A 26222-nucleotide genomic window follows, 5' to 3' on the forward strand; every position below is an offset into this window, starting at 1 on the left:
AACTATACTAAGGGAGACCAAATTAGAGGATCATACAGAATAAGAATTTAAAGTATGTTCAGGGCTTCCCTGGTGGCGCAGTGGCTGAGAGTCCGCCTGCCGATGCAGGGGACACGGGTTCATGCCCCGGTCTGGGAAGATCCCACATACCGCGGAGCGGCTGGGCCTGTGAGCCATGGCCTGCGCGTCCGGAGCCTATGCTCCACAACGGGAGAGGCCACAACAGTGAGAGGCCCGCGTACCGCAAAAAAATAAATAAATAAAGTATGTTCAATTCATATCTTCAAGGTGATAAGAATTTTTGAAACATGAAGCTTGAACAAGCTGTTATAGGAAAGAATCAATTACAAGTATCAAGCATGAGAAAGAAAAATTGTCCCAAATCTGGTTAAGAACTCTTTTGTGTCATGTAATTAAAATTTAATATCAAACAAAAAGGCTGTTTTGCTATATATTTTTCTATGATGATACTATGGTGAATTTCCTTTTAATGGACATTTGGGTTGTTGCAAAACTATTGCTATTGTAAAGAATGAAGCTATTGTCATCCTTTAGCCAAATCTTTTCAAATATCCTTAATTATAGCTCATGCTCTTTCTACTGAACCATGTTGCGAATTTGTATCTCACATATATATAGCTCTACAGGAGCTAACAAGGAAATATATCCAAGACACAGTGTTAAGTGATAAAAATATGTTGAGAAACAGTATATATTAAATCCCACATCTGTCCAAATATATTTATATGTCTATATGTGAACATAGAATATTTCTGAAGTAACACAAGAAATGTTTTAGATTGATCACTGATAAGGAATAGTTCTTGGGTATCAAGATATGTAGAAGGGAACTTCATTTTATATGTTTCTGTACAGTTACACTTGCATATATTACAATTATAATACTTTCACTGGAAATTATTTTAGAAGAGCTAGGGGTCATAAATACTAATAGTATTAGAAGCATCAATGGTAGTAAAAATTACAATAAGAAAAATAAAAAGCAACAAGCCTAGGACAGCTGGTAACTCTCTTCCCCTTTCTCTAAGAGTCTTTAAAATGTCTGTTACTCCTCTAGCCAGAGGTGCTCTGTCTCTTCAAGCATGGGCTGCAAAACTAAATTATCCTGGCCAGAGAATATCCCCCTCCCCTTCACTCTGCTACCCCTGAGTCTGTCTGAGCCCTGAAAAGGCAGAGAATCAAACCATTATTTAAGTCACATATAGGATCTGGGAAATGTACTTCTTCCACTGCTCCATCACTACTTAGGTAGTGTTTCCTATTCCTCAGCCACACGGACTTATTCACTCTAAAAGTTGGGAGAGGAAACGGGGTAGCTGAGAGTAGAGAACGTGGGGTGATTCATGTGAGACCACGACCCCTTAAAGACATGGGATCTTGGGTTCAATTTTTCAGCATTCATTTCCAGTGTCCAGCTATGGATTTTCTTTTGCATTATCAAGATGCTCTTTTATATATAGCTCATCTCTGAAGTTTCCACCCAGATCATCTTTACCGGCTTGGCCTCAAAGGAGGAATCTAAAGTACTTGCTTTCCATACAGCATATTTTTCTGTTTATATACCAAGAAACGAAGCATGCTCTGCCCGCTCTGACCTTTATCTGCGGGTTTTAGGAAACGATTTGATTTTCTGTTCAAGGAGAGCATTGTAACCCTGGCAACCAGACACCATGGTGCAGATGGCAGATCTAACATCCAAAGGCAGTTTGACAGGAACACACGCTAATGCTAGAGGCTGAGGCATCTCTTTTCTGTATTCTGACAGGACTTGAAATTGAGCTCAGTTCTTCAAAGAAGAGCCTTCCCCTTTTCTGGACACAATTGGGCTCTCAGTGGTTTACCAGGTTTACCTCGCCTCCCCTCCACCACTCCCAAATCTAGCTGATGTTCAAGCTTTGATCCCTACCTCGGTCACAGAATCCAGATAGTTAGTATTCAGAATGCTAAGAATAACATTCCATGGTTCCATGCACTGTGACCATGAGCTGTGAGTTAGTCAACTGTAGTAACTTCTGGTCCAATATTGAGGAGACTTGGAGTATCGGCATCACACTAGCTGTGTGAATGCGAGCATATTGATACGCCTCTTTTAGCGTTGTCATATGACTGTATGTCATCAAGTCTAAGATGAAGTATTAAAATATGGAAATATATGCATTTTAGGACTGATGAAATATAAGTAGGGCAGGCTAAGTGCTATAACAGCTCAACCTCCAAATCTTAGTAGTGTAATACAGTACAAGATAACTTCTTGCTCATGTAGTTCAGTGATATATTGATTCATGATCTTTCCATCATGTAGCTCCACCCTCAGGCAGATCCTCAGATCCTTCTACATTCAGCCATAACATACATAATTTCTTCTCATCTTCTGTTGGCTAGAACTAGTCATGTGAGCATGCCTAATTGCAAGGGAGTCTGGGAAATGTAGTTTCTTTGTATACCCTGGGGAAAAAATGAAAGACGTTTTGGTGAACACTTAGTGGTCACTACCACAGTCTGGCAGTCTATCAAATACCCAGTTTATTCTTCTTTTTGCTTAGAGAACATCCAAAACCTCTTCTGCCAGAGAGACAACCTAAAGTCCCATTGTGACCCTACACACAGCTCAAAGTCTAATATCTCAGGGTAATATGAAGCCCTCTCTATTAGTTTCATCCTTTTAGGAATGAGGCACCTGATACGCAGTGCAGCAGAGACATTGGCTTCAAATTCTATGTGAAACACTCAGATACCTTCCTTAAGAAGACCTAGAATTTCCCCAGGAGAGGGAAGAAGCTGGAAAAGGTCTCTGAATCCTGGATATGCAATGAGCAGCTCTAAATCATTTACCCATTGGTATGCCCATGACCTCAACTGTAGTCCCGTGTTGGCAAAGACAACATAATCCATAAGGAAGGTGAAGAGAGGGTTGTCATGTGACTTTCCTCAGGTCACATGGCCTGATAAACCCTCCCAGAATGCTTGCAATCCTCGCATATCTCTTTAGTTTCCATCAAGTGTCATCACTCACCCACTTCAGTGATTTCCTCAAGACCCATATTCTCCTTGCTGAGCAGGGTATACATCTTTTCCGTGGAACCTTCCATGACAAATAGCAATCTGCTGCAACCCCAAGTAATGTAAACATCTATGCACGAATGTGTGCACGTGTGCTTAGTTCCAGCTCCTAATGGCTTGGCAGTTGTGGTTGTGCCATCTTCCAGCTTGTGGTCCCCTCTCCCCATCTTCCTGTCTTCTCCTTCCTGGCATGGCACTGAGAGGTGGGCATATACCTTGCTTCGCCCAGCATCTAGCACAGACCTGTTTGCAGAGGCATTTCAAAGAAGGGCCAGCAGTTTCTCAGAGGATGAGGAGAGCCCTACCTCCCCAGAAAAATGGGACTGGGAATGTTCTAGTCCCATTTTTGCTCCCCACAGGTTGTGTGACTTTGAGAAATTCCTTTATTTCCTCTGAACCTTGGTGTGTTTTGTTGTTGTTGTTTTGCCTGAAAAACGAGAAAATTGGACACAATTAATTTGAAAATATCTTTCAGGACCTCCCTGGCATCCAGTGGTTAAGACTCTGTGCTTCCAGTGCAAGGGGGGCAGGTTCGATTCCTGGTCGGGGGACTAAGATGCTGCATGCCGCTCGGCGCAGCCAAAAATTTTTAAAAAAAGAAAAAAGAAAAAATCTTTCAATTAGAATATATTATGATCCTATAATTAGGTTTGGCCAACCTTTTCAAATGGGTTGACTAATTGTTTCTCTTTCTTCATAACTTTTACACTAGGAGTCTGGAAGCCTCTCTCCCAGGTCTTGTAGGTTTCAGTTTCCACCTCTAATTATATATTCACACCATTGTACATGATTCTTTCTGCCCACTAGTCCTAACACACACAAACAGACACACACACACGGACGCACACACACACACAGACACTCTTATTGTTCTGTCTAGAACAGTTAGCTAGGCTTCCTTATGATTTTTCACAGAACATCCTGGACCTCCATGGAAAAGAAATAACGTTTTATTAAGTGCCTACTACATATCAGGCACTTTTCATTTACCCCCACTTAATCCCCATAATTTTCAAAGATAGGCCTTATCATCTCCCTTGCTACCTATGAGAATATTGGGGCTCAAAGAAGTTAAAAAATTATGTGTTACCACCAATTTGAGGTAGAAGCCAGAGTGACCTCAGATCTATCTGATTTCATAGCCCTGCCACCTCCTGACAGTTTGTTTACGTTACAGTAGTCCTGCAGTCTCTCCCTCATTGGGTCATAAAGCACATATTGGCTCAGAGAAAATATCTTTCAAAAATACTCAGGATGTTCTTCTTGTTCAGCTCAAACCATCCTTTAATCCCATAGGTGATGCAGCAGCACTGGGGGCCCCTGTGAGGTTAGACGGGAGAGTTAGGATCCATTTTCCTTCAGGACTAGATGGTGTCAGTGAGGTCTTTGATAATAAGAGGCTGCTTTGTAAGTCTGGTCACAAATAGCTTACTATTGGTCAGTGCTATGGAAACAGAACCGGGCTGGTGGATCTTTGTTTATGGGGCATATTGCTATAGATTTGGTGTGTGAGAGAGTGTGGCTCATATTAACATGTTGCTTAGCTTTACTGTTTTACTGGAAAGCGAAACATGAAACTAGAAAATATTTGATTGAGAATGTGAATTAAATCAGATGTGCAAATGAATGCTTCTGTTTTTACAAACTCCCTTTTCCACCCACTCTGAATTAGCTGTTGTTTGTTTATTTTGCCTTCAAGGGGAGCAGTAGCAAAAATTTCATACGAATTCCTCTCATTCTGCTGAAAAGTAAACTTAAGCCACAAAGAATAGCGCCTTGTTTAATAAACATCTTTTTTAGACCAATATACATATACTCTGAGCACATATTTATATTTGGGAAGGATTATTCTGACTCCCACAAATCCTTTTTCATAAATGTAATCTGTCATTTTCTTTACAGAAAAACAATACATACTTATTACATATAACTTAAAAGCTAGAAAAATCATCCATGGTTCCCCCACCCCAGTCATAAATGACTACTATTGACATGTTGGCTAATTTTTTCTGTCTTTTCATCCCTAATACTTGAGAATTTTTAAATACAAGATTTGTATTTATACTATAACTATGTAATATAATCACTTGATTACCTTATATGCTATTATATCATAAGTATGTTTTCATGTTTTTACATATTTGGCAAATATTTTCAACAAAATGGTAAACAAAAATAAGGGTCCCTTATATTACTTTAGCATGTTTAGTAGTTTTTTAATACTTATCTTTAAAAAAATTTTTTATTGAGAAAAGATTTACAAACAGATAAAGTCACCCTTTTTAGTATAAAATTCTGTGACTTTTGACAAATTCATCCTTGACAAATACATGACAAATGCATGTGACCATCACTACAATCAACATATAGAACAGTTAAAATTTTAATTCCTTTGTGCCCTTTTGTAGTCAACCTTTCCCCCTACTCCCAGTTCCTGGAAACCACTGATCTGTGTTTTGTCCCTATAGTTTTGCCTGTCCAAGAATGTCATGGAAATGGATTCATACAGTATGTAGCCTTTGAGTCTTGCTGCTTTCACTTAGCCTAATGAATTTCAGATTCGTCCTTGTTGTTGCACATATTAATATTCTCTTATTATTGCCTAATAGTATTCCTGTGCATGGCTGTACCACAGTTTGTTTATTCATTCCTCAGCTGAAGGACATTTGTGTTGTTTCCAGTTTGGGGCAATTAAGAATAAAGCTGAAGGGAATTCCCTGGCTGTCCAGTGGTTAGGGCTCCGCGCTTTCACTGCTGAGGGCCTGAGTTCAGTCCTTGGTCAGGGAACAAGGAGCCTGCAAGTCGTGCAGCGCAGCCAAAAAGAAATAAAAGAAAAAAAGGGCCGTTATAAACATTCATGTACAGGTTGTGTGAACATGAGTTGTCATGACTGTCATCCCCCTCAGCCCTAGACAATTGCTAATCTACTTTCTATCTCTATAAACTTGCCTATTCTGGGCATTTCATATAAACCTGATTATATAACCTCTAGCCCTTTGTGACTGGCTTCTTTCACTTATTGTAACATTTTCAAGATTTATCCATGTGTAGTATGTATCAGTATTTCATTTCTTTTTATCGCTGTATGATATACCATCGTGTGGGTATCACGTTTTACTTATCCATTCATCAGTTGATAGGCATTTGATTGTTCCGGTTTTTTGGCTATTATGAATAATGCCACTATGAACGTTCAGGTACCAGTGTTAATGTGGACATCTGTTTTCAATTCTCTTGGGTAAATATCTAGGCATGGCATTGCTATTTTAACTCTATGTTTAACCATTTGAGGAACTGCCGGACCATTTCCAAGATGACTATACCATTTTACATTCACCCCAGTGATATATAAGCATTCCAGTTTCTCCACATCCTTGTCAATACTTGCTCTTATCTGACTTCTTGATTATAACTAACCATTCTAGTGAGTGTGAAGTAGTATCTCATTGTGATTTTGATTTGAATTCCCCCAATAGCTAATAATAGTGAGCATCTTTCCATGTGCTTATTGGCCACTTATATATAATTTTTGGAGAAATGTATATTGAAATGTTTTGCCCCTTGTAGACCTGCTCCCTTGTTCCATATTCACACATCGAGGGGCCCAGATCTACCTGGCTCCCTTGTTATGCTTACAATCTCCAGTCAGGGCCCAACTGACTCACTGTCCTGCTAAGTCAATGAATCATAAGCCTGGTGACTCAGCCTTTTTTCTTTCGTTAACATAACAAGGAAGTCTCTGCATAGAGCCCTGGCATTCATTTTCGGAAAGAAAATTCACTGAGATTAGTTGACGAACACATTTTTATTCATTACAGAAAAAGGCCACATTAAAATGAAAACTAGAAAATCAGAAATTATTTTATAGGTGATATTGGAGGGAGTAAAATAGACCACCGTGCCCTCTTTGAGTGAAAGAGAATTATTCTCTTCTCCCAAGTGAGAAGTAATGGCTTCAGTAGTGGGTGGATTATTGAACTGAAAATGTGGCTGCATGGTGTGAACATAACAAAAAGCTATTAAGTGTGATTTTAATCTCTGACACACTAAGAGGAATGACACAAAAAATGAATATCTAATAGTTTCACATTTTTATAAAGTAGTCAATCTCCCAGATTTGAATTGCTTATGAACAAACCCTTTGTTTTTTGAATTTCAAGCTTTAATAACCTATCCTAATACATTTTTGGGAGCTTAATATGTGAACACAGCATTGTGTTAAACGTAGGAAGACAAAAATTGGTATCAGCTTTTTTTTTTTTTCCGCGGTACGCGGGCCTCTCACCGCTGCGGCCTCTCCCGCCGCGGAGCACAGGCTCCGGACGCGCAGGCTCAGCGGCCACGGCTCACGGGCCCAGCCGCTCCGCAGCATGTGGGATCCTCCCGGACCGGGGCACGAACCCGTGTCCCCTGCATCGGCAGGCGGACTCCCAACCACTGCGCCACCAGGGAAGCCCCTGGTACCTGCTTTTTAAGAGCTCACAGTTGGTGGGGCCTGAAATTCATGTATACATTTATTCATTCAATATTTCTTTAGTGTCTACCATATAGCAGTTATGTTGGGACTAAATCAACACACCCTCTGTGCTCTGGTCTCACAACGGAATTTTCCTCCATTTCAATGTCATGTTATGAAGGTGTTGGCATGGTTGATCATCTTTCAGACACTCTTTTACCTTATCTCATTTTTTACAGAACAGTGTGGGTGGGAGGTTGTGTCATCCTGTTTTACAGATGAGAAAACCAAGATACAGAGATGTTAAGTCATTTGCCCGAAGTGATATAGCCAGCAAGTGTCAGGGCTGGGATTTGGAACTATGTCATGTCACCATAAATCCAAGCTCTTTTCAGTATGCCATCCTCTATATTGTCCCAAGGAAATGCTAAATCCTAAAATTTCATGTGATGGGTTCAAGTGGAAGCTGCTTCTTCCCTCTGGCTTCGGTATTTAGTTCCTTGAAAATCAAAGGAAATAAGAGTTGATATTTTTGTAGCCAGACTGGTTGGGTGTGTATTATCAGTGTTTCAGAATGTCATAATCACAACAAACATGAATTGTTTGATGTGATGGTTAATTTTATGTGTCACCTTGACTAGGCCGCAGGGTGCCCAGATATTTGGTCAAACATTATTCTGGGTGTTTCTGTGAGGGTGTTTGGATGAGATTAACATTTGAACCGGTAGACTGAATAAAAGCAGATTGCCCTCCTGAATGCGGGTGGACGTCATCCAATCAGCTGAAACCTGAATGGAACAAAAAGGCTGACCATCTCATGAATAAGAGAGAATTCCTCCTACCTGACTGCTTTTGAACTGGGACATCAGTCTTTCTGCCTTTGGACACAAATGGAAACTTCTTCCTGGGCTTCGATCCTACCAGCCCTTGGATGGTCCTCCTGGTTCTCAGGCCTTCAGACTCCTACTGGAACTACATTGGCTGTCCTGGGTCTCCAACTTGATGACTCACCCTGTAGATCTTGGAACTTGTCACTGGCTATAATGGCATGAGCCACTTCCTTACAGTAAATTGCTTTATAGATACAAAGTCACCATATATAGATTAGTTCTGTTTCTCTGGAAAACTCTGGCTGTGAGGACACTGGAGGGCTCTTCTCTCCATCACTCCCAGTGGACATTATCCAGTGGGCAGGTGTTTCTAGCAAACATGCAGAGGGAGGCATCAGGCAAGACCAGCAGGATCAGTCCTCACAACATGGCCCTGCTGCCACCTTCTACATGTCTGCACTCTGGCTGAGTCACAAGCATTGAAGGTAAGGAGTCGGCATCTAGCATCCTGGGCATTGTATCAGCAAGAGCTGGCAGCAGCCACCTGCCCTCACAAGCTAGAGTAGTGAGTGTGGAAACACAATGCCTGTCTGAAGGGAAAAGACAAGTGAGCCAGAGCTCTGGAATTTCATCCGACTCCCTTGCCTTACCATGAAAAAATATATAAAAAAGAGCCTACACATCTCCCCAAGTCAATTCCAACTATCCCTGTCTTGCGTGATTCTGATTTGCCTGCACTGGCCAGGAATGGACAGGTGATCTGAAGAGATCTTGCAGCGTCCCCAACCTGCTTTCTCCACAAATCCAGGTGTAAAGAGCTGATGCAGTGCCCTGCCCTTGAAGAGAGCTTGAAAGAAGTAGAGCATGTGCTTTGGTCTGTCAACAGAGCCTGGAGGATTTTGCTGGTAAAGGGAAGGAAAAATCAATGTGGCTGTTTAAAATGTAATAGTGGCCACTAAGCAGTGCAGAAAGGGCATTCCAAGGAGAACGTTCAAGGCTTTGGAGGATGCCATGCCCCAGCCTATCGAGGAGAGGACTGTGCAAGGAAGCAACTTTCCAGACAAGATTAGATGCATCTATATTCATCTTTCCCCTACTTCTGAATCACCTTCCTTGGAAGCCTTCTTACCACTCATCCTACACAGCGTCAGCAGTAGCTCCCAGATCTCGAGTACCCACGTGGTGTCAGGCTTATTCAGCATTTTCCCTGTCTTGGGAGATCTGCTACACACTTTACCCACAAACATAGATGCCAGTATTTTCTCCAGTTTACATTTAAGGAAACTCAGTTCAGCAAGGTTAAGTAACTTGTCCATCTTCACACAGCTAGTGAGTAACAAAGTTCAATTTAAGCCCAGGTGGGGCTGATTTCAAAGCACACGCTCTTTATGTCTTAGCCTGTCACTCCAGCCAAAGTCACCCGAGTGTAGGTTCACCTGCTTCCGTGAGCTGGAGTTGGTTGGTGATTTTGGAGCTTCTCCTAAGTATATCACTTGGGTATTTGGCTGCCATTCAGCCCCTAAGCTGCTCATGGGTCAACTCACTAGTCATCTTGACAAGAATAATGGCTGTATAAATGGCTGCAGAGTAGTGACAAACTTAGTCCTTGGTGACTGATTTAAGTTCCTAAAATCTTTGGCACTGAATCTGACGGTCAGTGGTCCACTTCCCATTTAAGCGTGGGGCTGGTGCACACTGGGAATTTCATGTCCAACTCAGAATTTGAAAGAGCATATACAAGCACCTTCCAGCTGACTGTTTTTATGGGGTTTTTTTTTTTTTCTGGATCTATAAAGAAGTTCTGAGCATGAAGCTGTCAGAAGGAGTGAAGAGAGGGTAAGAAAACACACATGTAACTTATAGTTGGCCTCAACCAAGTTTCCTCCGTCTCCACAGGTCCACATTCATGGATTCAACCAACCACAGATCATGTAGTACTGTATTATTCACTGTTGATAAAAATCCGTGTGTAAGTGGACCTGTGCATGACCTGTGCAAGGGTCAACTATACACACACACACACACGCACACACACACACACACACACACACACACACACATATATATTACATTTTGCTTATTCATTCATCCATCAGTGGACACTTGGGTGACCTATTGGATATTGTGAAAGAGTGTTGCTATGAACACAGGTGTGTAGTTTTATTCCTAATTTTACAAATGAGGATCCTCAGGTTCAGAAAAGGGAGGTAACAGTCTAACGTCGCATAGTCAGTAAGTGATAGAGCTTGAAAAGCTAAAAGATCAGGGGGTTGAGGGGACTCTCCAAAATTGGAAAGCAAGCTCTGCTCCCTGGAGGCCCAGCTCCTCTGCTCTGTGCCCAGGGCAGAGGGGGAAAGGACAGCTCACTGAGGCAGGGCTCAGGGCTTGGCTGCCGGTGCTCCTGGGCAGAGGTCTTGCAGAGGCTACTGTAGGGTTACTCTTCGGGATAATTGGCCCTGAGCAGCCCACAGCCCAGGGAAGGGAAGAACCAATGGTCACCAGTGCCAAGGGTGGTTGGGCCTGGCCTGGGAGGAGAAGGGACCATCCTCAGAGCTTGCCTTCTGGAGGGGTGAGCAGGAGAGGGCAGAGTGGGAAGGGGCTGGCTCATGGGGACACAGGCAGCTGCTGGGCATGGAAGCTTGGGTCTGTGTGCTTTGACATAGAGAGAACCGTTTGGAGTGTAATCCATGACCAGCAGCATCAGCATTGCCTGGTAAAAATGCAGACTCCCAGGCCCCACCCTAGACCAACTGAATCACACCTGCATTTTACAAGCAGTCTGAGTGAACTTTAAAGTTTGAGGAGAGCTGCCTTAGAGCTTTTTGAGGTACATACACATTTATGACATTTCTTCCTCATTTGTAAAATTCGTGAAGTCCTCACCAGACAGGGCTGATGGTGCAGAGAATGAGCTGCCTGCTTTTCCCATGTTTCTCAGAGGCAGAGGAGGGCTCCCCTGGGGAGAAGGGCATGTCCTCCGGAGCCAGGTGTCTCAAGGTCCTGGAGGGAGATGGCCAAAGCAGATGAGAGACTGTGGGAGGGGAGGGAGAGACGAAATGGGAAAGCATCACTTTGGTTGAGTAAAGATTCGGCTCTGTCTGGTATCCACTTTATAGACTTATATCATTTAATCTCACAATAACCCTCTGAGGAAGTCACTGTGTTTACACCATTTTGTAGACAAGAAGAATGAGATTCAGAGAGGTGAAGTGCTTACCTGGGGTCACTTAGCTAAGTGGCTAGTTCCCTCTGAAGATGGTCCCAAATGTGGCTTTTTCCTTTGCTGCCTACAGTGTCAGGTTTGGTGTTTGGGTCCCAGTGCCAATTCCTTGACCCCATGGTCTTAGGACACTCAGACAAGGGCTACAAGGTCAGCACTCATTCCAGGTCTGGGAGCAAAGGGTGTGTGAATTTAAGGAAGTAGAATAATGAATAAGTGTGCAGTTCAATCAATATCTTAGTTCCAGGCACACATGGGTCACCTAATAAGCACGTATTGAATGAATGAATAGAACAAAGAACAGATATCTGGCCTGTTCTCTGATTCTTGGACCCTTGGAGACACCTGTGAATCTGTTTTCAGCTTCCCCTGTGTTACCTGGAGCTGATGCTGACCAGAAGCAGGTATTTCAGAGGCCAAATGGTCTACTCCCTGCAACACTGGCCACACTGTGGCAGCCCCAGGCTCTCTGGGAAGCTGGCTGCCAGCTCAGAAACCATTGCTGGAAGATAAAAAAAGACAATTCTTAAAAATGGGAAAATTTTTAACCAAAGTTTTAGATATAGTCAGAGAGTCCAAACATTCAATCCAATGCAGTCATCACCCCTCACCTTTTCTTTTTTTCTTTTTTTTTGGTCAGGAAGCAACAAAGAAATTTAATGTTCAATTATAGATTTTATTTTTGTCCTGGTTTATGCTATACCTGTATACCATCTAATCACTTTCTATGCATTCTATAGTTTCCACGCTTCCATACTGCTGCAGGGGGAAAGCCCTGTGTTGTTTTTGTTTTCTCTCTCTCTCTCTCTCTCCCAGCCCTGGCCCTAGAGAACATCCATCTCCTTAAGCAGGGAGGATGCTGGTTATTTTTCTTCCTCTCTCTTTTCTCTCACTGCTTTGCTCAGAAGGCAGCCCAAGTCACAGGCAGGTCTGTCTCTCGGGCCAGAGGAACTGGAAAAAGGGGGCCCTAGGAGCTGGAAAATGTGCGAGAGATGCTAGGAAGGAGAGGTACTTCTGTGGGATATATATACCTAATAGTGGAATTACTGGGTCAGAGTTTGGATTCTTCTTGGTTTTTTTTTTGTTTTTTTTGTTTTTCTTTTTTTGCAGTACATAGGCCTCTCACTGCTGTGGCCTCTCCCATTGCGGAGCACAGGCTCCGGACGCGCAGGCTCAGCGGCCATGGCTCACGGGCCCAGCCGCTCCGCAGCATGTGGGATCTTCCCGGACCGGGGCACGAACCCGTGTCCCCTGCATTGGCAGGCGGACTCTCAACCACTGCGCCACCAGGGAAGCCCTCTTCTTGTGGTTTTAATTTGCATTTCCCCGATGATTAATTTGCATTTCCCTGATGTTGAGCATATTTCATGTATTTTATATCCTTTTATGTAAAGTGCCCATTTTTCTATTGAGTTGCCTTTTTCATTGCTGTGGAAGTTCTTTATGTTATTAACATATGGATTGCAAATATTTTCTCCTGCTCTGTGGGTACTTTTTCTCATCCTTAATGGGGCTTTGATGACCAAAATTTTTTAATTTTTATTTCTTTTAAGGAGGAGGGAAGATTAGAGAAGGGCTTTTCTCTAAAAGTTCTTACCTTTAATGAATTCCAACTTACCAACCTTTTCCTTAAGTATTCATGCTTTTTGTGTCCCATTGAAGAAATCTTTGCCTACCCTAAAGTCATGAAGATATTCTCCTATGCTATCTCCTAGAAGCTTTAATGACTTAATATTCACATTTAAATCAGTAATCTATCTGGAATTGGGTTTTGTGAATAGTGTGAAGTAGGGAATTTTATACCATTTATTGAAAAGAACCTCCTCCCGCAACTGCGCAGCAGTGTTATCTTTGTGACAGTCAGATGAAGCATTTGTGTGGATCTCCTTCCAAACTCCCCATTCTGTTCCATTGATCTATTTACCCAAATTTGCATTAATTAATGCAATTGTAAATTAAGTCTCAATATCCTCCAACTTTGTTCTTCAGTATTGGCTTGGCTATTCTTGCCTTTTGCATTTCCTTAAAATCTACCTGTCAGTTTCCCCCAAGAAACATTCTTCTGAGATTTGACTCTGGTTTCATTGAATCTGTACTTCAGTTTGGGGAGAACTGATATTTTCACAATATTGATTGCTCTATTTCATGAACATTGTATATTCCCTCTATTTTTATAGATAGTCTTTAAAGTCTCCTGTCCTGATTTTTAGTTTTCACTGTGGAGGTCTTGAACAACTTTCATTATATTTATTCCCAAATCTCTGATGCATTTTATGCAATTGTACTTGTAAAATAAAATTTAAATTTTATTGTTTATTGTTTGTATAAAGAAATACAGTTGGCACTTATATATTGCCCTTGTAGCTCAAGGACTTTCAAAATTCATATACTAATTCTAAAAATTCACTTATTAATGCTAATAATTCTGTTAATTCTATATCTATGTCCTTGCCTTCTCTTCCTCATCCCTCACCTCTGGCCAACTTGGGGGCAATGCATAGAAGAAAAATGAAGTTCAACTCACCCCATATCCCTTAATATGTCAAAAGAATAGTGAGTGTTTGGGCAAAACATGGTCTAAAATGAGTCTGGGGATTTATGAACAAATTTAATCTGTCTGTCATATCTTATTAGCAACCTGCATTATAAGTGGGTTGAATTTGTGGGGCTGCACTCTCTAATGCTTCCTTATATTCTGCGTGATGTGACATGGGAAATATTTGGTGTGACGGTTGTTATTCCTAGTCAAATTTTAAAAAGGGTTGATGAGGAAGCTGAAATAGACGCTTGGGAGCTTGATGCTGCCACAAATATAAAAGCCGGCAACCTTACCCTGTGGCTACAGACCGTGACACGGACCATCTCTTTAAATTGGCTGCAGATTTCCAGCTTGCATTTGCTTCGTTAGCAGGAGAAGCTCAAGATCATGCAGTCTTCACTCTAATTTATCTTGGTTTGTTGTCACCCTGTGACTCAGGCAAGAGGCTGCATTTCTATTTCCAATTAAGGCTTGATGAACTCTGAGGCAAGGAACCAGGGTGGAAAGCTGGTACTAGGGAAGCAGGAAGATTAAACCTGGTAGAGCATAGCTGAGAGCACTTAGCACTTGTCATGTACTTCCTCACACAGTTATTTAGATTTTATTTATGAATCCAGTCTCTCCACCTAGGCTGATTATACAGCTGTCCCATTGTGCCAACACCTAAGTATCTTAGGTGTTCAGTGAGAGTTTGATGCCACTGCTACTACTGTGTTCCATTTGAATAACATTTCTGAAGTAGCCATTTAATCTTCACAATATCTCTTTAAATACTGTGATGAAGTCAACTCTAAGATCCAGATGCTTTAAGATCCAGGTAGGGCAGTAGATTTCTGCAAATGTTCAAAAGTGGTATTTGCAGGATGAGCTGGACCAGAATCCAGGTGTCCTGATTCCCAGCCCAGGTTTAGCTGAGTCTTAACTGGCTCTGGGGGAGGAACAGGTCTTGGAATTTTCCACTTGCCTGCGTGGCCCACTGTCCACAGAGGGAGGAACTTGAGGGTGTAGGTGACAGCAGGAGTCTGTCTGGTTGTTCCCGCTCCTCATTGTCCAGCATTAAAAATACTTGGATTGGGCTTCCCTGGTGGTGCAGTGGTTAGGAGTCCGCCTCCCAGTGCAGGGGACATGGGTTCAAGCCCTGGTCCGGGAAGATCCCACATGCCGTGGAGCAACCAAGCCCATGCACCACAACTACTAAGCCTACGCTCTAGAGCCCGAGAGCCACACTATGGAAGCCCATGCCCATGCTCCGCAACAAGAGAAGCCACCGCAGTGAGAAGCCTGCGCACCGCAAAGAAGAGTAGCCTCCGCTCGCCACAACTAGACAAAAACCCACGCAGAGCAACGAAGACCCAATGCAGCCAAAAATAAAATAAAACAAAAAACAACAACAAAAAGCTTGGATTTCACAACACATTGTATACCTTAAACTTACACAGTGCTATATGTAAATTATATCTCAGTAAAGCCAGGGCGGGGTGAAGTTAGCTTTAAATAAACACAACACAGGAATTCTGGCTTGTCTAGAAACCTAGAAGGATCCTCTGTTAAAAATCTATACGACTTCCCTGATGGCACAGTGGTTAAGAATCCGGCTGCCAATGCAGGGAACATGGGTTTGAGCCCTGGTCTGGGAAGGTCCCACATGCCGCAGAGCAACTAAGCCCGTGTGCCACAACTACTGAGCCTGTGCTCCAGAGCCCGCGAGCCACAACTGCTGAAGCTGTGTGCCACAACTACTGAAGCCCACGCGCCTAGAGCCCGTGCTCCGCAACAAGAGAAGCCACCGCAATGAGAAGCCCACGCACCGCAACGAACAGTAGCCCCCACTTGCCGCAAATAGAGAAAGCCTACGCGCAGCAACGAAGACCCAACGCAGCCAAAAATAAAATAAAATAAATAAATTTATTTTTTAAAAATCTATAAAAAGAAGAGCTGGTTGGTCCAGCAATACAAAGGTAGAGGGGCTAATGATGAGGTCATTCCTTATTCTGTGTTTTTCTAGAGACCTAGTTGGCCTCCCCGATCACAAAACATTGGTCATCAAGTCACAAACCACTGGACAAAGGCAGTGTGACATCTTAGCATCTGAAAGGGGGATTTGCTGGGCACTAGGGGCTTGAAGTCTGGTCAGGGCACTGCCACTGCCCAGCCATTGTGTCTGTCCACCTTGGTTCCACTAAGGCAAGATATATATAAGGTTCAAAGTATTATGTGAGTTCCTCAAATGAATCTATTTTTAGCACAATGACATAATTGATACTTTGCTGATTGCCCCCCATTTGCTTCAGAACACCTAGATCTTAAAGGGAATTTACTTTTGGGATTGCTGTGCTTACAGGAAGTAGGGAAAATCTCCAAGGAACCCTCCTTCCTAAAGAAAGGGTAACAAACTCTGAGTCAGAACCAGAGCTGGGAGCAGAAAGTAGTGAATAAACTGAAGGAACGAAGTTGCCCTGAGGGCAAAGCTGATAGCAGTGCTGTGATGTGCAATTGTCATAGTAAACCTCAGGCCACAGCAAGGAAGCGGAGCTGAACAGAAATCTCTGCATCAAGCGGGCAGCAACCCTCTGATTCCTGTGCACATTGTGTTAACGTATTTAAATAACTACAAAATATAATCTCCCTGTGTCCCCCATTCTTCCTTGCCAGGATTTTTTTGTCTTTTCTCATAAGCTTATTTTTTAGGTGAATTTTATATTATGGTATCAAGATCCAACATGATTTTACAGATTGTTTTGGGAAAGATATACATTTTTACAATGTCACATCTTCCCATGTATGAACAGGAAGTGTTGAGAGGTACTGTCTTCAGGTGCAAAGGTCTCTCATCACTGATAAAGGTCACCACTGTGCAGCAACAAAGATGCCTTTGGTGAAGTTGAGCAGGCTGGTCAGAGGGAGACTTAGTTCAACATGTTATTGAAACAAAAGGGCATTCCATTTAAAAGCCAATCCCTGTGGTCATCCCTTGGGCCATGCACTGTATCATGTCCTGTTGTGGAGGATTCAAAGATGAGTGAGAATCCTTCAGGATGACTACTTACTATCAAAAAAGCCCCAGAAAATAAAAAGTGTTGGCAAGGATGTGGTGAACTTGGAATGCTTGTGCACTGCTAGTGGGGATGTAAAATATGCAGTGCTATGAAAAACAATGCCTAAAAAAATTAAAAGTACAATTACCATATGATCCAGCAATTCCACTTCTGCTTATCTACCCAAAAGAATTGAAATCAGAGACTTGAAGAGATATTTGTACAGCTGTGTTCACAGCAACATTATGCATGATAGTCAAAAGGTAGAAGCAACCCTAGTGTCCACTGACAGATAAATGGATAAACAAAGTGTGGTGTATCCATACAATGGAATATTACTCAGCCTTAAAAAGGAAGGAAATTCTGACTCATACTACAGCGTGGATGAACCTTGAGGACGTTATGCTGAGTGAAATAAGCCAGTCACGAAAGGACAAACACTGTATGATTCCACTTATATGAGGAACCTAGAGGAGTCAGATTCATAGGGACAGAAAGTAGAGTGGTGGTAGTCAGGGGCTGGAGGGGAGGGGGAAACAGAGCTATTGCCTAATGGGTACAGAGTTTCAGGTTTACAAGATGGAACGAGTTCTGAAGATGGTTGGTGGTGGTGATGGTTGCACAGCAACGTGACTGTATACTTAATGCCACTTAAAAATGGTTAAGATGGTAAATTTTATGTGTATGTATTTTACCACAATTACAAATAAAAATAATAAAATAGTTTTCTTATATATAAATTTATTTATTTTATGTATTTTTTTTTTGGCTGCATTGGGTCTTTGTTGCTGCGCGCAGGCTTTCTCTAGTTGTGGCAAGCAGGGGCTACTCATTGTTGTGGTGCACGGGCTTCTCATTGCGGTGGCTTCTCTTGTTGCAGTGCACGGGCTCTAGGCATGCAGGCCTCAGTAGTTGTGACACACAGGCTCAGTAGTTGTGGCTCGCAGGCTAGAGCACAGGCTCAGTAGCTGCGGCGCCCGGGCCTAGTTGCTCCGTGGCATGTGGGATCTTCCCGGACCAGGGCTCAAACCCGTGTCCCCTGCACTGGTAGGTGGATTCTTAACCACTGTGCCACCAGGGAAGCCCAATAAAATAGTATTTTAAAATGGAACTCTTTGCTCAGTGAAGTGGGGTAGAGCATCCGGACAGGAGGCAGGGCCCATTCACGCAGGTCAGAATTCTATGAATGACGGGGATCATGAAACAGCCGACGTAGGGAAGAGGTTTCTTAAAAAGATAAGTCACGTTTCCCGTGCCTGGAGAGTGTATTCCGTGGGGACCGTGGACTGTGGCAATGGTACAGCAGAGGAGAAGTAGATAGTTCTAGCAGGCTCTAGGAAGTGGAGGTGATGGGCCTTGGTGACTGGGTGTCTGACATGGGAGGTGAGGAGAGGAAGGGATGTAAGATGACTTCATATTTTGAGCCAGAATAATATTGTTCTCCTTTCCTGACTTGGGCTCTGGGGAAGGTGGGGAGACAAATGTTCAGTTCTGTCCTTGTGGAATTTAAAACTTTTCCAGGCAGCACCTGCCAGCATCCCTTCTTCTCCACCTGGCCCCACTCAAACCTCCCACAAACCCCAGGCTTCCAGCTGCCTGAGAAACTGAGAGCCCTTTGTATAATACTTGTCCCTCTCGAAGCATGCCCCCTTTCCTTATGGGAAGCTGGGCCAGCTCACAGCATGCATGGGCCGCTTCTGCCCCCCTCAGCACACTCCTAGCCCTGAATCTCTTCCGCTCCAGCCAAGGGAATCCTGGGCTCTGCTGCCCATTGAAGACACCTGCCTAGGAAAAAGGGGCCCATCCTCCTCCAGGAAGTCCACCTGTCACCAGCCTCCTTTTCAGAAAGGCCAGGTGACCAGGTCGCACAGCTCATAAGTAACAAAGCTGGAATCCCAAGTCAGGGCAGTTGGACTCTGAACCTTTCCTCCTTCTCACCTTGACTGCAGGATCTTTTCTGAGTCCCTTGGCCCTGAACTGCTAGACAACCTTGGCTGCTGTCTAAATCCTGTCCCATCTTCCCAGTTCTTTGCAGACCCTGTCACACCTCCCAGGGAAAAGCATACATGCTCCCAGGGATGCAGAAATTCCTGTCCACACACAGTGTTCAGTCATTCAGCAAACATTCACTGAGAGCCAGCCCACTGTGTGCTAGGCCCTGTACATGGTAGTGAACCTCACACTCACACACTATACACACAGACACACACACACATGAAGTCGACTCACTTTCCTTCTCCTGTTGATTCGTGCAGCTCAAAATGACCTGGTTTTACTCCTAGCGACAGGAAGAGGCCCTCCTTTACCCATCATCTTTCAAAGAAGAGTGAGCAGGTAGTCTAATTTTAAGCCTACTAAAGATAATTTAAAAGTAGCCCAAGAAGAAGTTTGCCTTAAGGGCAGGGCCACGACACTTTTTTTTTATATCCCCCTCACCACGGCATCCAGCAAATGCCTTTACATGAAGAAATCGTTTGCTGAGCGCTGGAATAGTGTAAATGAGATTATAAGAAAGCTGTTTAATCTTCTCAACAGAATAATTCCCCCTCAGCATTCTTAAACTAAGCATCTTCTAGGGAAAAAAAAATTAATGTGAATTATAAATCAGCCTTATCTATTTCTTAATGCAATCCCACCCACATCTTTAAAGATGTAGGATAATCCAGGCTTTCTCTGCTTCAACCTCTAAGACAGAGCTGGTTCAACTTCTGTGTTTGCACGTACCATTCATCTTCAGAAAAGGGTGTTCGGCCCTAATTCTTCCCTCCATTACCTCCAGAGCTGTCGTGCTGCTTTGTGGAAACTTCCCAGGATCCCATCACCACCAAGTAAATGAAGCAGCTCCGCAGAAAGAGTAGATAATCAGAGAGCTGGCCAAGACACAGGGCAAACTCATCAGATAGATGTTTTCTTCTTTATTACTCTTTTCTTCAGCCACAACTGTCTCCTGAATGAGTGAAAGTGAATTATGAGTACTATTAGATCAGTTTCCAACAAAAACTCTTAACAGTTCTGTGAACCTGGCTTTCCACGCTCTGCTTCTGAGAACATTGTATCTTCTCTCTGTGCGGGGAGTTGCCGGGGCGGGCGGGGTGGGGGGGGGGCGGGTGCGGTATACAACATCCTCCAGCACCGTGGAGAATTAATGATTTCCTCCCTTATGAATGTCAGTGATTGTAATAGTAATAGTTTATGTTCTTTGAGCACTTACTGTAACAATTGGAGTTCTAAACACCTTTCCTAAACCGGGCCATTGAATCCCCACAGAAATCATAATGGAAGTAATTATGATTATTCCCATTTTTCAGAGGAGGAAACTGAGACTAAAGGAAGTTTGGAAACTTAACCAAAGTAAGTGAAAGGGCCCTGCCTCCTGCACTCCAGCCATTAACTCTTATGTCACATGGCTTCCCTGGGAGATCCCTTGTCTCTCTCTCCTTCTAGTACCGAGAGGCTAAGTTTCCAATCAACCAGGAGTTTCTGTGTTCAGGATCTTATTCGACTAATTCACTAGGCCTGTGTAAACGAGTTAACACCCGTTAACTTATTTCACTCTAAAGATCGCTGTCCTAGGTTTGAGAAGACTGACCAACTGGCTGAGTGTTACGCAGCTAGAAAGTCGCATTGCTTTATAGAGGTCGGCCTTTACTGGGCCACCTCCACGCCCTCCCCGACCCTGGGACCCCAGGAGCCACAGCCTTGTCGGAGAAGGGACCCCAATGTGCTGCTGCAGAAACCGGGGAGCAGATTAGCTGGGACCAGGCTCCCCCACTTCTCTCCTCACCAGGACCCCTAATAGGATCTGGGCTTCTAGATCGGGGTTAACCCCCTGACCCTGACCCTCATCCTTTTATTCTGAAAGTTTACCTGAGGCAGCTTCCGGTGGGTGGCAGCAGCAGTCTGCTTACCCCTGGGGGAGAAGAGAGGCCAGAAAGTAAGGGGGAAGGGAGAACAACCCAGCCTCAACGCAGAACTGAACTCTGCCCATCCCTGGGGCCGGGGTAGGGAGCATCCGTGTCCTCCCGCAAAGGTGAGGCATTAAATGCCCGTGATTAGCAATTTTTACCAAGTCATCAGAGAAAACACTGTGCTCTGGTGTTGCCCCATCAGCCTTCACTTTTTTTCTCACTGTCATTTTCCTTTGCTCTGATTTTCTTTTACTTTTATTCTTTCTTTTAAACAATTTTTTCTTTTTATTCTTTTGTGTTGCTCATATTTCTATAACTGCCCTCAAATCTCCTTTCTGAACAAGATGAGGTTTAGAGAAATAAGTGAGGATGAGTGAGGGGCCCCTTAATGCCCCTCACAGCATCCTCTAAGCCGATGCCTCCCCACCTCCTCGGAGAAACATTCTATAGTCAGAAAGGGCCTGACCTGAGAATTCTCCACCACTGGAAGGGGTAGCTGGTGATAAATCCCGTCATTTGCTTCCTTTCATGAGCTCAGCCACTGCCTGATAGAAAACTTGTATCCAGTGGCCCAGCTAGGAGGAATCTGCCCACAGCAGGGGACCCTGTGTCCCTCTGGACCCAGAAACTCACAGCAGGGCTGTTGGAGACATATCTGTGGTTGGCTGTCTCTGCATTTCTGATCACACTGGCCCAGCTGGTGAACATCTGGAAGTTGACTTGGAATGTGGTGTTTCTCTAGAGTGAGCATCTGCAGGAAACCCAGGACTCTCAGGTCTTTTGGGCCAAAGAGAGCCTGCTTGGTTTCTTCTGCCTCTGCCAGCAACAAAATGTACTGTCAGTACCAGAATCTTTGGGCAGAGAATGCCTTGGGCACCGAGGCAGAAATCCTATAATGGGCAAGGCTCTCGGCCAAGCACATTTAAATAGCACTGATAATAGTGTGAGGACCTTCGTTTCCCCAGCACAGCATTCTTTGTAAGCGGGGATCCTGGCAGCTGGGCAAGAAGCCACCATCTCCCCACATTCTATGGAGAGGGGGTTGGAAGTGTGGCCTCAGCCAGGACACTAACCAAGGTCGTAGCGCTGTTCTATGATAGAGGTGACTTCTTGCTGTGAGCCTGGTGTCCTATTTACTCTACCAGGACATCTGCCCTCAGGCAATGCCAGTGCTGGGTGGAAGCTGCAATCAGCCTGTGACAGGACTCACCCTATAAATGTGCTCATTGAAAGAAACCCTGTGATAAATCCTTAAAGAGAAATATTCTGCTGTAAAGTACACCTACCCACCGACATACCCATGTCCATGGAAGAAACCCATGGAAGTACCTCTCCACTCCCCATATGCATCCCACCCTCACTTTGCCACTGTTTATCACTTCTGGGATCACAGAATTCCATATGGAGGCTCTGGCAGGTGGGGTAGGCTGTAACCTTAGATGCCTTTTAGGTTCATAGGGAAAGCATCCATGCTTGATAGGTTTATGTAGGTCTACATTAAACAAGAAGTGGCATCACTGAAAACAGTAATAGAATAAGACCCATGTCCCTTCTTCTCTTCCTTTATCATAGCTTCTCAGCCAGATGTGGCCTGGTCACCACAGTTCAGCTTCTATGGAAGCTGAGTTTTGCCTTGAGATGATTTAACAGAGTACTGAGCTAGGCCCATGCAGCATCTTTCAGGGGTTCTGATGAAAGATTAAAAGCTGCACGAATCCTGTACCAAGTCAGCCAGTTGTTACTTCTCTGCCCACAGCATTTGGTGGTGGGGAGAAGTGACCCCTCCCACAGTTTCTACTGAAGGGATAGCCTGAGGTTGGCCAGAGCTGACCAGAGATGAACATCTGACCCCGTGGTGGGGAAAGATGGTGGGGAGAGCAAATCCATGGGCTGGGCTGAGTCGTAGGTTTCTCTGTTGAGAATGTGAATTACAAAGCCCAGACGCTGTGACTAGACCCTGTGTCATGGAGCGTCGGGCCCATGCTGCTGCCATGGTGAGCCAGAGCCACAGTCCTTCAAGCATTTACTGAGTGTCTATTACATGGAGGAATCAGAAGCAGAAATGGGAGAATCTTATGGGCCAAGAGTTAGAGACCTCTGTCCCATGAGCCTGGCTGACTTTATTTTCAGCCCTTGGAAGCCTGTGCAGTTGCCTGTTAAGGCCTCACAAATAATTCCCCTTTTCTTAAACCTCCATAAGGAGGATTCTTTTTCTTGCTGCTCTGTGTGCCCAGAACAAGACAGCTCTGTATCCCCACCATGAAGGTCAGTGACAGCGGCATGTGCAGTCATGCCAGCGATGCTGCCGCCGAGGGCAGGAGGCTGCCCCAGCACCTACCGTCCCCTGAACCGATGCTGAGTCTCAGGGGTGCAGGCACACACTGGCCACGTGAGAGGGCTCTTGGTGGAAGGCAGAGCTGCTGGAGAAAGTGCTCAAGGAGGAAAAGCATAACTGTTAAAATGAAGCAGATCTAAGGTATTTCTTTGCTTCTAAAACATGTGGTTTTTTCTTCATAGTTTAACATTTGTGAAATCAGGATGTGTCTCACAATTCACAGTCTGGCAGCTAGAATCATTGTAGTTATCATGAACAAACTTGGCCAGGGCTGTTCCTGATGTTGTCACTTCAACTGAGTTATATGCATTGTCAGAGCTACAAATGTTGAATTTGTTATTGAAAATATCTTCAGAAAGATTTCGCTGTAATTTGGCAAGCGAAAAAGTCATTGTGTTCGCAGAAAGGCATGGAAATGGAGCAGTGGAGTATATATTTTATATTAATGAAGCCGGTATTTTTGTTAAAGGAATGATTGCAATCTCATATTTCTTTCAAAGCAATAACCAAGTGCTTTAGAAACCCTCAGGTAGAAGAAATGGAGGTACATCTTGTTACTGAGATAAGTGCACAAGGATGGCTTATTGCCCACCAGCACAGTGTGACCAAAGGCAGGAGAGATTGCCAAGTCCCTCAGAACAGATAAAAGGCATTTCGAAGCACCAGCAAGCTCTTGTGCCCCATCCATGCATTGAGTGGCAACATTGTTAAGGCTGTGTCCTAGCGTACTTGACAGTGGTTTTTTATTCTCTTTTTTAGTGGCACATAAAATAATGGTGTGACTTACAGTTGAAGGAATCTTAGATTAGATGAGATACATTAATAATAACCATCAAACTGTGGCTGAACAGGCTTACGCCCAACGGAGAAGAAAGCCAAAGGCTACTCGTGCTTCAGCCCCTGTTTATCCACAAAGGGTAACAATAGGGGAGAACAGAGGGTTTCGTGTAGCTCTGCAGAACTTCAAAGTCGAAGGCTTTGTGGTTGTGGGTTTAATACATGAAACACACCCTCAAGCTCAGTACAGGCACCGGATGCTCAGAAACTTGCATTTGGCCATGTCTATCAGATTTAATTAATATGTGGAGTGAAGACAAAGGGAGGCCACAGTATCCTGTGTTTCTCTTCACTTCAGACGGAGTGCCCGCTGCTCCCAGGTCCACGCCTTGCTGCTCCTTTTCCCTTCCTGCCTCCCCTGTCTCTTTCTTTCTCCATCATTCTCTTCCTTTTACCTCCTCACAGCAGTAGGCTGTACATACTGGTGAGAAAGGGAAGTTTGGATAAGATGGGGGTAACAACTTGTTCAGTACTTTTGCATGTATGTGTGGGTACATGCATGTGTACATATCTGTGCAGAGCCAATGCTTCCTCTCTCATTCCCAACAGGGTCTTCAGAAGTAGTGATGTGAAATCATGAGTTCCTCTCAATGTACCAAAAAAAAAAAAAAAATCCATCAAGAAAAAATACATATGTGCTCCTCAGTCTAAAATACCTCCATTTTCATTCTTTTTTTATGGCTGAGCAATATTCCATTTTATATATACATATATACACACCACATCTTCTATATCCATTCATCTGTCAATGGACATCTAGGTTGCTTCCATGTCTTGGCTATTGGAAATAGTGCCGCGGTGAATGTTGGGGTGCATGTGTCTTTTCGAATTATAATTTTCTCCAGATATATGCCCAGGAGTGGGATTGCAGGATCATATGGTAACTCTGTTTTTAGTTTTTTAAGGAACCTCCATACTATTCTCCGTAACAGCTGCACCAATTTACATTCCCACCAACGTGTAGGAGGGTTCCTTTTCGGTTTGCAAGATGACTTATGACTCTAAAATATTATTCTATGACAGTGCTTTCAATTGCATTGTCATAGAATATTTCAATTTCAATATTATCTCTGCGAAAGAGAAAATCTGTCTTTATCGGTACAATGGTGATAAGTCAACTGTTGTCATTTTGACAACACCAACCTAAAGTCATCCAGAAGAGACTTAGCAACAGATTAAAAGTTCAGTGCTGTCACTTCAAGACAGGGATCGCTTGGTACCCACCTAATGTCAACATAGCTCATAAACTGCATGGCAGAAGCTGGGTTGGCTGTGAGTGTATCATCCATATGACTGAGAGCATGCTTAAGATAATTCTTTCAAGAGCATCAGCTTTTAAGAACATAACATTTTCAAGGTTATCTTTTGGGAAAAGAAAATTTTTTTTAATTCTCCCATCCACAGATACCAATGTGTGATAAACACTAATCTCTGTCATATTCATTGTTCAGGGGAGGAAATAGGCCAGGAGAGATGGGAAACAACTGACTCAAGGGCACTCAGCTGCTTCCATGGCATGGCTGGAACTCAAGCTCAGAGCCTATGTCATTCCACCCAGCTTTGTCGCTGTATCATTTCATCTCTTGCACTCCATGAAGCAAGTCTGGTCTCACTCAGTTCAGATATACAAAATCGTGATGCTAAAGCTTACTTAATACCTCTTAGTTTAGTGTTGTTTTGGGTTTTATATATATATATATTCTCTGTCTCTCCATTAAAACCTGGAAACAGTTTCAAGTTAACATTATCAATTCATGGAGGATAATTTTGTTTCTATGCTGCAACCAGAGCTCCCTCTAATGGCTATTTATTTGGAGAACAAAGTCTGGGGGAAATGAAATAACCCCTGTTCTTTTAGAACTGAGGACTTCAAAAATTATAGTTTAATGAGTCATTATTTACCTTTGCAACTAGATGATTTTAAAACAAGACTTACCTGATGTGATAATTAATTTTATATGTCAGCTTGACTGGGCCACAG

Source organism: Tursiops truncatus, chromosome 10, assembly GCF_011762595.2.
Source record: "Tursiops truncatus isolate mTurTru1 chromosome 10, mTurTru1.mat.Y, whole genome shotgun sequence".
Lineage (NCBI taxonomy): Eukaryota > Metazoa > Chordata > Mammalia > Artiodactyla > Delphinidae > Tursiops > Tursiops truncatus.